The sequence below is a fragment of the Gossypium arboreum genome, chromosome 6 (assembly GCF_025698485.1).
Source record: "Gossypium arboreum isolate Shixiya-1 chromosome 6, ASM2569848v2, whole genome shotgun sequence".
Taxonomy (NCBI): Eukaryota; Viridiplantae; Streptophyta; class Magnoliopsida; order Malvales; family Malvaceae; genus Gossypium; species Gossypium arboreum.
This window is the reverse complement of record NC_069075.1, coordinates 47,496,475-47,508,931: the sequence shown is the minus strand read 5'-3', so window position 1 is coordinate 47,508,931 and position 12,457 is coordinate 47,496,475.

The following is a 12,457-nucleotide window of genomic DNA, read 5'->3' as shown; positions in this document are numbered from 1 at the left end:
CACCGAATTATTTGAATACAATATTTATTGTCTAAAATATGTTATTATGAATGTGTGAAAGTTTTAAGTTTCGATTTAGTAAATTTCATGTGAATTTAGTCAATAGGACTTGTGTGACACTTTTGAAATGTGATAGGCTAATCTATAAGGATCTAATAGTGCATGTAATCAAAGGGAGGACTTGCATGTCAATTTCCCTTTTTAATTGCTAGTGGCCGCCATGACAAAGGATTATGGGCAAAACATGTCATAGACATGTTATGTTGGTGCATCATGGGAGGAAAAAATAAATTAATGAGTATGGGTAATAAAGAAATGGAAAAGAAAAAAAAGAAAGAATGTGTGAGTGTTACCCCCATTTTGCCGTGAGTTGAAGAAAAGAAAAAAAATTTGTTCATCCTTTTCATTTCTTTGGGCGAAAATTCTAAGGAAGAAGGAAGGAGTTCTTGCTTCATGTTTGGTTTGAAAGAGGATTAGGAGGAGGTTTGGCCATACTTGAATCTAGATTAAGGTATGTTTGAGGTTGTGCCATGAGATTCATGCATGTTTTAGTTGCTAGCTTGAGTTCTAATTAGCCCATGGTTCAAAACTTTGCTATGTCATGGGGATGATATTCGGCCAAGGTGGATTTTGTGTTAATGCCATTGCATGCTAAATATGAAGCTTGTTAATGATACATGTGATGGTGGATTGATGACTCTTGGATTTTCTTTTTAGTATTTTTGAGTGAGACATTAAGTTCTTTGTTTAACCATGACCAAAATTGAAACGGTATAGTGTTGTGATGTATTCGGCCATGGTATATCCATAAGTATGATATATGCTTATTGCATGGTAGGTAAGATTTGTGTTTTGGATTTATGTTCATGTTTAGTTATCATCAACTTTGAGATTCGGCTCTTGCACATATATATATGTATATATATATGTTTGCATATAACGAATTGGTATGACATATACAATATCTCAAGGTATATATTTACATATGATGGTGTTTCGGTTATGGAGTACATGATGGATGCGTATTGAGTTATAATATGTAATGCATTAGTTAGTAAAAGGTATGCCATTTGTGTGTGGTATTGAGTATATAATTGGCCTCAACATAGACATGCATAATCGGCCACATGAATGAGTACATAGGTTGATGTGTTGTTCGCCATAGGTAAGCATATTGAAGGCTTTATCTTGACTTAGAAAATTGACTAAGGAGAAAATTAACTAATGTGTTGAGTTTGATTCATGATTCCGTACATATGTGACTTTAATGTCTAATGAATATATGTGGGCTAAGTACCTTGAGTTCCTCTTTTCGATGCTCGATGATTAAATCAATTTATTTGTTAAATTAAGCTCAAGAGCAAAGGGAACTAAATCCGATAAAGGGAAGGAAAAAGTGGTCGAATAGCCATCGGAATCGTTCGACAACATCCGAGGTAAGTTTTCGAGTAATGGAACTTAAATTATGATTCGATTGAATTATGTCTTAAGTAAATCAAAATCACGCTCTTTGTATGTGGCTATTGAGCCGAAATTGTAAATATGATAAGTGTCTTGTGTTGAGCTTTGGTAATGAAAATGAAATATGGATGTGTCATGATTTATTGATATATGTGTGCATGGTTCTTCGAATGATGTCCGGGCTAAGTCCCGAAGGCTTTGTGCTAAGTTACTAAATCCGGACTAAGATCCGAAGGCAATTGTGCGAGTTACTAAATCCGGACTAAGATCCGAAGGCATTTGTGCAAGTTACTAAATCCGGACTAAGATCCGAAGGCATTTGTGCGAGTTACTAAATCCGGGATAAGTCCCGAAGGCATTTGTGCGAGCTACTATAACCGGGCTATGTCCCGAAGGTATTTGAACAGTAGCTATATCCGGTTAAACTCGAAGGTGCGTGATTCGGGAATGAATGAACTTGCTGTAAAAATTTCAGTTAATACGCCTGTGAAATCCCAACAATGAGGTATGTTTCGTATGTGCTTTGAATTAGTTGAGCCCTTACAAATAAATATTCGCTCGTTGATAAACGAGCTACCGACCTTCGCTAAGTTGATCTTTGTGTATGAACATAAGGGTTGGTAATGTGAAGTAAGTATGATATTGAGAATTTGTGCATATGAAATTATCCGTTTAGCTATATGAATGCTATGCTTTTGTTGTCTTTGGAATCCTTGCTCAAAACTTACTAAGCATAAATTGCTTACTCCGTTTCTTTGTTTCTCTGTTTTATAGATTTTTGCTCGTCAGCTATCGAACTCGAGATTTTTGGAAGTCGAAGTCTCCCACACTATCAAAGCCCCCTTTTGGTACAATTTTGGTTGAACTTTGAAATGGCATGTATAGGACTACCCTTTTTGTTGTTGGTCATGTACCCATGGATTTTGTGTAAATTTGGATAGCCATGCGAAAATGGCTTATATACGTTTTAGCATAGTACTATAATCATTTTGTATGTTGATCATTAAGAGGTATGGAAATGTTTGGAAACGATTAGCCATTGGAATGGTTAATCATGATCATACTTTGTGCTATGTATGCAAAAAGGGCTAATTGAATCATGGAAATTATGAAATAGGTAAAGTCTACCTCAAAGGCAGATGCTGACAGTAGCAGTGATGTGGATGTGAAAAATCACTAAAAATAGTAGGAATGAAATTAAATAGTGAATAAATTATGTAAATGAACCTTGATGAATCTACTTTCATATGGAAGAAACGAAATGGTCATATGAGTTGTATGTTAAGAGATATTTAGGTTTTCGTGAAACAGGGCCAGAACGGTTTCTGGATTCCCTGTTCCAACTTTGGAAATTCATTATAAATTAACCAGAGATAATTAGGAGCCATGCCATATATGTATAGATTCCTCCTTGAGTCTAGTTTCTATAGAAGCAAACTGCATCAGTATTGAAGCCCTGTACAGGGAGATATCCAAGTCGTAATGCTCGAAGGTCAGTGTAGTCGATCCCTGTAACATGGGAGAATTTAACTAATAAACTGTACTAATTGGCCCAACCAAAACTGCTAGAAACAAATCTGTAGATGGACATATGAGTCTAGTTTCAGGGAAAAATTACGAAACTGATTTTCAAGTTTTGGAACTCAAGTTATGATTTTTAAAGTGACAGTGACGCAGTTAGCCAACCGCCTGGAAATTTTTAAATGGACTGTGAAAATAATTAAGTCTTATGCACCTTGTGTTCGACTCCGGTAACGGACTCTGGTACGGGGTGTTACAATTTTATTGGTATCAGAGCTACGGTTTAGTCGATTCTAGGACTACCGTAATGCGTTGGGTCTAGCTATACATGCCATTTTATGTGATTATTTGATACTGTGGTGATATCTGACATTTGCAAATGTGCTTATTTATAGTAATGGATCCCGATCCCGACCGAAGCGGTGGTGATGATCTTGAGAGTGTAGCGCTGCTCAAGACAAGGGACAGCGCCGGCGGACTCTCAACCTAATACTAGTAATCCGAATGATGAAGCTAGACAAGCTTTCTATAGCGTGATGAATGATTGGTTCAACCAATACATTCGAACTAATACGGCTGTTCCACAACCTCCATTCCCGACAAATACCACCCCAAGACCTACAATACCTCCAGAATCGACCAAATAAGGTCAAATAAGCCCTAGTTGATGAATCCAAAACACGGGCTCTTGAATTTAAAGCTACGGACAGCGATGATGCCGAGCAAGCGGAATTTTGGTTGGACAACACTATCCGGGTACTCGATGAGCTATCTTGCACACCCGATGAGAGCCTAAAGTGTACTATCTCCTTGCTACGTGATTTTGCCTACTATTGGTGGAATACGTTGACTTCTGTTATGCCCAGAGAGCAAGTAACTTGGGAGTTTTTCCAAACCGAGTTTCGGAAAAAGTATATCAGTCAGAGATTCATTGACCAAAAACGGAAGGAATTGTTCCATGTCGGTTACCGACTATGAACGAAAATTTGTGAGGCTTAGCCGGTATGCGCGAGAATGCATTTCTTGAAGTCGTGATGTGTAAGCGTTTGAGGATGGACTAAATGATGATATAAAGCTGTATGTTGGCATCTTGAAAATCCGAGAATTTGTGGTACTTGTTGAGCGAGCTTGTAAAGCCGAGGAGCTAAGTATGGAGAAAAGAAAAGTTGATATGGGAGCAAAGGAGTTTCGTAAGAGATCATCGGGAAAGCCCTTTCAACAGTCATCGAAGAAATTTAGAGATGATCTAGGCCGATCTAGAGACACTTCGGGCTTTTCTAGATGAGATCGCAATCGACCCCCTATGGGTACACGAGGCACTTCGGTCGCCAGTGTTGGGAATGAATGTCGAGACAGAACGGAGTGTCAGCATTGTGGTAAATGGCATTCGGGGAGCTGTAGGTTCCATTACCGCTCTTGCTATAAGTGTGGATCAGTTGACCACTTTATCAAGGATTGCCCGAGGTTGCCTGAACAAAATGTAAGTCAGAGTGGGAAACCAGGTGCTACTACTGCTCGGGGTAGACCATCTAGAAACACGGCAATGCTAGTGGCGGTCGAGAGGATCTAGAGGTGCTACAACCAGATCTCGAGGCTCGTGCGCTGCTAGAGCTTATGCTATACGTGCCCGCGAGGATGCTTCTTCTCGATGTTATTACGGTACTTTTACTCTCTTTGATACTAATGTAATTGCTTTGATTGACCGGTTCTACTCATTCTTATATATGCAAAACCTTAGCATCCAAGAAGACTCTACCTATTGAGTCTCTGAGTTAAAATTCGGTGTCAAGTCCCTTGGATCGTTTCGTGCTTGTCGACAAAGTGTGTAAGAAATGTCCCCTAGTAATTGAGGTTCTGTTTTCGGCGGACTTGATGCTTTTGCCGTTTGATGAATTTGGTGTTATTCTTGGTTTGGATTGGTTGACCGTGCATGATGCGGTTGTGAATTGCAAAAGCAAGACTATGGATTTGAGGTGCGCAAATAACGAGATGATACGAGTTGAGTCTACGGACTTAAAAGGGTTGCCATTGTAATATCATCAATGTTGGCCCGAAATATGTAAGAAAGGGTGCGAAGCATACCTTGCGTATGTACTTGATGATAAGGAGTTAGAAATAAAACCGAATCTGCGCGGTGGTTTGTGAATACCCAGATGTTTTTCCCGAAGAATTATCGGGTTTACCACCTGTTCGGGAAATAGAGTTTGGCATCGAACTGGTACCTGGGACCACACCGATTTCGATAGCTCCATATCATATGGCACCAACCGAGTTAAAAGAGTTGAAAGCTCAGTTGCAAGAATTGACGGATAGAGGTTTCGCTCGACCAAGTTTCTCACCTTGGGGTGCACCAGTATTGTTTGTGAAAAAGAAGGACGGAACCATGAGGTTGTGCATTGACTATCGTCAGCTGAATAAAGTGACGATAAAGAATAAATATCCGTTACCGCGTATTGATGATTTGTTTGATCAACTAAAGGGAGCCTCAGTGTTTTCAAAGATAGATTTGAGATCGGGTTATTATCAGTTGCGGATTCGAGATTCGGACGTACCCAAAACTGCTTTCAGAATGAGTTATGAAGAAGAACCGATTCGTATCCTAGCACGTGAAGTGAAAGAGTTGCGAAACAAAAGGGTTCCGCTAGTGAAAGTGTTATGGCTCAAACACGGGATAGAAGAAGCTACTTGGGAACCCGAGAACTCTATGAAAGAGCGATACCCAAACCTATTTACCCGTAAGATTTTCAGGGACGAAAATTTCTTAAGTGGGGGAGAGTTGTGACAGCCCTAAAGTGACCCTAGTCAGAACGCGATTTCGGGACCGCTAAACCGAGTCACTGAATTATTTGAATACAATATTTATTGTCTAAAATATGTGATTATGAATGTGTGAAAGTTTTAAGTTTCGATTTAGTAAATTTCATGTGAATTTAGTCAAAAGGACTTGTGTGACACTTTTGAAATGTGATAGGCTAATCTATAAGGATCTAATAGTGCATGTAATCAAAAGGGAGGACTTGCATGTCAATTTCCCCCTTTTTAATTGCTAGTGGCCGGCCATGACAAAGGATTATGGGCAAAACATGTCATAGACATGTTATGTTGGTGCATCATGGGAGGAAAAAATAAATTAATGAGTATGGGTAATAAAGAAATGGAAAAGAAAAAAAAAGAAAGAATGTGTGAGTGTTACCCCCCATTTTGCCGTGAGTTGAAGAAAAAAAAAAAAATTTGTTCATCCTTTTTCATTTCTTTGGGCCGAAAATTCTAAGGAAGAAGGAAGGAGTTCTTGCTTCATGTTTGGTTTGAAAGAGGATTAGGAGGAGGTTTGGCCATACTTGAATCTAGATTAAGGTATGTTTGAGGTTGTGCCATGAGATTCATGCATGTTTTTAGTTGCTAGCTTGAGTTCTAATTAGCCCATGGTTCAAAACTTTGCTATGTCATGGGGATGATATTCGGCCAAGGTGGATTTTGTGTTAATGCCATTGCATGCTAAATATGAAGCTTGTTAATGATACATGTGATGGTGGATTGATGACTCTTGGATTTTCTTTTTAGTATTTTTGAGTGAGACATTAAGTTCTTTGTTTAACCATGACCAAAATTGAAACGGTATGGTGTTGTGATGTATTCGGCCATGGTATATCCATAAGTATGATATATGCTTATTGCATGGTAGGTAAGATTTGTGTTTTGGATTTATGTTCATGTTTAGTTATCATCAACTTTGAGATTCAGCTCTTGCACATATATATATATGTATATATATATGTTTCATATAATGAATTGGTATGACATATACAATATCTCAAGGTATATATTTACATATGATGGTGTTTCGGTTATGGAGTACATGATGGATGCGTATTGAGTTATAATATGTAATGCATTAGTTAGTAAAAGGTATGCCATTTGTGTGTGGTATTGAGTATATAATTGGCCTCAACATAGACATGCATAATGGCCACATGAATGAGTACATAGGTTGATGTGTTGTTCGGCCATAGGTAAGCATATTGAAGGCTTTATCTTGACTTAGAAAATTCGACTAAGGAGAGTATTAACTAATGTGTTGAGTTTGATTCATGATTCCGTACATATGTGACTTTAATGTCTAATGAATATATGTGGGCTAAGTACCTTGAGTTCCTCTTTTCGATGCTCAAATGATTAAATCAATTTATTTGTTAAATTAAACTCAAGAGCAAAGGGGAACTAAATCCGATAAAGGGAAGGAAAAAGTGGTCGAATAGCCATCGAATCGTTCGACAACATCCGAGGTAAGTTTTGAGTAATGGAACTTAAATTATGATTCGATTGAATTATGTCTTAAGTAAATCAAAATCACGCTCTTTGTATGTGGCTATTGAGCCGAAATTGTAAATATGATAAGTGTCTTGTGTTGAGCTTTGGTAATGAAAATGAAATATGGATGTGTCATGATTTATTGATATATGTGTGCATGGTTCTTCGAATGATGTCCGGGCTAAGTCCCGAAGGCTTTGTGCTAAGTTACTAAATCCGGACTAAGATCCGAAGGCAATTGTGCGAGTTACTAAATCCGGACTAAGATCTGAAGGCATTTGTGCGAGTTACTAAATCCGGACTAAGATCCGAAGGCATTTGTGCAAGTTACTAAATCCGGGGTAAGTCCCGAAGGCATTTGTGCGAGCTACTATAACCGGGCTATGTCCCGAAGGTATTTGAATGAGTAGCTATATTCGGTTAAACTCCGAAGGTACGTGATTCAGGAATGAATGAACTTGCTGTAAAAATTTCAGTTAATACGCCTGTGAAATCCCAACAATGAGGTATGTTTCGTATGTGCTTTGAATTAGTTGAGCCCTTACAAATAAGTATTCGCCGGTTGATAAACGAGCTACCGCCTTCGGCTAAGTTGATCTTTGTGTATGAACATAAGGGTTGGTAATGTGAAGTAAGTATGATTTTGAGAATTTTTGCATATGAAATTATCCGTTTAGCTATATGAATGCTATGCTTTTGTTGTGCTGGAATCCCTTGCTCAAAACTTACTAAGCATAAATTGCTTACTCCGTTTCTTTGTTTCTCTGTTTTATAGATTTTTGCTCGTCAGCTATCGGACTCGAGATTTTTGGAAGTCGAAGTCTCCCACACTATCAAAGCCCCCTTTTGGTACAATTTTGGTTGAACTTTGAAATGGCATGTATAGGACTACCCTTTTTGTTGTTGGTCATGTACCCATGGATTTTGTGTAAATTTGGATAGCCATGCGAAAATGGCTTATATACGTTTTAGCATAGTACTATAATCGTTTTGTATGTTGATCATTAAGAGGTATGGAAATGTTTGGAAATGATTAGCCATTGGAATGGTTAATCATGATCATACTTTGTGCTATGTATGCAAAAAGGGCTAATTGAATCATGGAAATTATGAAATAGGTAAAGCCTACCTCAAAGGCAGATGCTGACAGTAGCAGTGATGTGGATGTGAAAAATCACTAAAAATAGTACGAATGGAATTAAATAGTGAATAAATTATTTAAATGAACCTTGATGAATCTACTTTCATATGGAAGAAACGAAATGGTCATATGAGTTGTATGTTAAGAGATATTGAGGTTTTCATGAAATAGGGCCAGAACGGTTTCTGGATTCCCTTTTCCGACTTTGGAAATTCATTATAAATTAACCAGAGATAATTAGGAGTCATGCCATATATTTATAGATTTCTCCTTTAGTCTAGTTTCTATAGAAACAAACGGCATCAGTATTTAAGCCCTGTACAGGGAGATATCCAAGTCGTAATGCGCAAAGGTCAGTGTAGTCGATCCCTGTAACATGGGAGAGTTTAACTACTAAACTGTACTAATTGGCTCGACCAAAAATTCCAGAAAAAAATATGTAGATGGAAATATGAGTCTAGTTTCAGGGAAAAATCATGAAACTTATTTTCGAGTTGTGGAACTCAAGATATGATTTTTAAGGCGACAGTGATGCAGTAACCAGCTTGTCTGGAAATTTTTAAATGGACTGTGAAAATAATTAAGTTAAGTCTGTATGCACCTTGTGTTCGACTCCGGTAACGGACTCGGGTACGGGGTGTTATAGTGGGTACGCTTCCTAATGTGCTAAATGGTTCCACACTAGACAGAGTCCTCTGGGTTCTTCTAGTGCGGGATGCTCTAGTTTAGGGGAAAATTCTATGGGTCTCTTCAGAGTTCTTACTTCAACATTCCAATCCTCTTGCTGCTTATTCTATGTACAAACCCTTCCTTATAAAGCTATGGAAATTACATCTCTCAAGGAAAATACTTGTAACACCCCTAACCCATATCTATCACCGGATTAAGGTTATGAAGCATTACTGATCACGTGATTTCATGATACATTTTAAATATTTATAATTAATCGTTCTTGAAACTAACTATTATCGCGATGTAGGCAAGTGTACTTATCGAACAGTAGTATAGTTTTAGCAAGACCGGATTGTCGAACCCAAAGGAACTAAAAGTACTAGTAATGACTGTCTTTTTATTATCTAGCCTAAAGAGGTTTTCATTTTAACTAACTAATTATCTAAACTAAGAATTCACAGAGAATGGAATTGGGAATTTTCTTTTGGGAAAATTGATTGAATTAAGGCAATACCTAAGGAAAATCCCACCTAGACTGTACTTGTTATTTTGGCTCCGAATCGGACGATTTATTCATTTAACTTGTTCCGTAGAGATCCCTAAGTTATGTTATTATCCCTATTCAAGACTAATAATGTCTAATCCCTAGATTGAATAATTGAGACCTTTCTCTAATTAACACCCTAGGATTGCATTAACTCGATCTATTGATCCCCTTATTAGGTTTCACCCTATGTCTAGGCACGCAAACAACTCCGGTTAATTATGAAAAATGTACTCTTAGACATGGTCTATTCCTCCTCTGAATAAGAGCTTATCTTGAATCAGTATCCTGGGATATCAAAACAAGAATTAAGAACACATAATTAAGAACATGTTAAATATTTATCATACAATTCAGAAAATAATAACAAGATTCATCTTAGGTTTCATTCCCCTTAGGTATTTAGGGGTTTTAGTTCATAACTAAATAAGAAAACATCTCAAAATAATAAAGAATACAAAATATAAATAAAATCTAAAACTCCTGAAGGGGAAATTGAGGAGAGATCTTCAGTCTTGATGGTGAATCTGGCTTCGAACATGGATCAATCGGCTTCCTTGGAGTAACTCTTTACTCCCTATTCTGTGTGTCCCTTTTCTTCCTCCTCTAGGGTGTATTTATAGGCTTTGGAATGCCTAAGAGCCCTCAAAATTAGCCTTTTCTAAATTGGACTCAACTTGGGCTCGGTAGGGACACGCCTGTGTGACACACCCGTGTTTACTTCAGGCCGTACTCGAGCCTGCTAATTTGACACGGCCCTATGGTCTGCCCGTGTGAGGAGTTCCAGGCCGTGTTGATTTCGTACTTTGGCCCATTTCTCGTTCCTTTCGCTCTCCTATGCTCTCCTAAGTATAAAGCTTGAAATTAAAGCATTAGGAGCATCGAATTCACCAATTCTAATGGGAAATCATCCATAAAATGCGTTAAACATGGGGTAAAAATATGTATAAATTACGGTTTATCAAATACCCCAACACTTAAGCATTTGCTTGTCCTCAAGCAAAATTCTCAACTCATAATCAAAATAAATTCTTCTCAACTTATAATTTCTATCGATAATATCTCAAAATAATCCATAGGTAATCATACACTGAGAATTCAACTAAAAGAACATAAAAGTTTCAAACATTCCAAGTTGAGTAGTTAATCATGCAAACATAGGTGTCTCCTCTCATCTAAGTAATTACCTTTGATTCAGAATATCATGGAGTTTCACATCCTCACTAAAGATTCACTCAAATCACACGAGGTATTTAAGGACAATAAATGAAGCATTCAATAGTAAATAATGAAAAGTAATTACCATAGGCTTGCATGAAAATCAAATCTCCACCACTATAATTTAAGATGATACATCAATCAAAAGGTCTTTAGAGGGTTGTAATAAGGCTTGGTTAGGGGGTGTGGTCACAAGCTGAAAGAAAGGGTTAGAATTGAGATTGAGTTGAAAATTTACTTAACTAGAAAAGTAGCTAGTCATCAATTGCGTACAATAGATCTTTTCTCAGAATATGGAATTTGACTTCTTTAGCTCAGAAGATTACTACTATTAAGATGTATACTTTTTTTTAAGAACAAGTTAAATACAAAGTAGAATAAAACTTAGCTAAGAAACTAATTCAATTCCAATCTCAACAAAAAATAGGGATCAAATTAATTTAGGGGATTTCTATAATATTGGGTTAAGGGTTAATATTAAGGGTAATACAAGAAATGGGTTGTTAGGCTCAAGGGGGTTCACTAAGGGTTAATCGTGGAGGTAGACTTTTCATGGCATGAGTGGGTTAATCCTAATTGCCTCTATCATCTTGACATATCAAACCAAATGGTGTGGTCTTGACATGTATAATCAAGCAAGTTCTAGAATAACAGTTCAATACTGACGCACTCAAAGCAATAATAAAGTGAGCATGAAAGAATTAATAGATGCTCAAAAGGCTCAAAAATCACACAAAAATTATGGCTTTTTGATGTTTAAAACTTGTGAATTCCAACTCAAAGTAATACCTAAACTTTGGGGAAACAACTTAAGATTTTAAATTCTTAAAAATCAACTTATCATGCTTGATTCTCTAATGTTTTAAAGTTTAAACAATCAATGCATAAATGCCTATGTTTTAATTCAAGATATATCAATCAAAATCATAAATCAATCAAAATTTATCCTAAATATGATATGAAAGCTTTTCAAGAGAACAAGGCAGTCATTCAGGGATTTTTCTGATAATGAAATGAGTACCCCCCACACTTAAGATGTACATTTCCGTCAATGTACAAAGATAGATAGGAAAAAAAGAAATTTGTAATCGTAAGATAGGGGGAGAAGTGAAACTTCCTGTATGATGAATTCCTCGAACTGGATTTTTGGAGAGTAATCGGTGCGAGAGTGGAGGAGGATACTCCAGCGGTGGTAGAGGTTCATTAGTCCATAAGTCCTACACCAAAAGAATATTATATCTAGTGGTAGCTATGGTCATGGTTGATCAGGACATGGCAGTCGTGGAGAACCTTTCCCAGTGGAGTTTTTAGTTCCTATGTGATGATGAGCTTAACAGCTCTATATAACTGTGATAAAATCTGTAACTTTTTAGGGGATATTAGGAAGAATAATTACTCATAAAGAAATAACCAAAATTGATAATTAAAAATAAAATTCTAAAATCTAATAAAAATAAAAGTAGTTTTAATAAAAATTTAAAATATAAAATAATAAATAAATGTTTTAAACATCTTCATCATTTGGATGGTTCGCGAGGTGGAAGCGATGAGATGTGGAGGTCTTGACAAATCTGTTGTAGAGTAGCATCAAT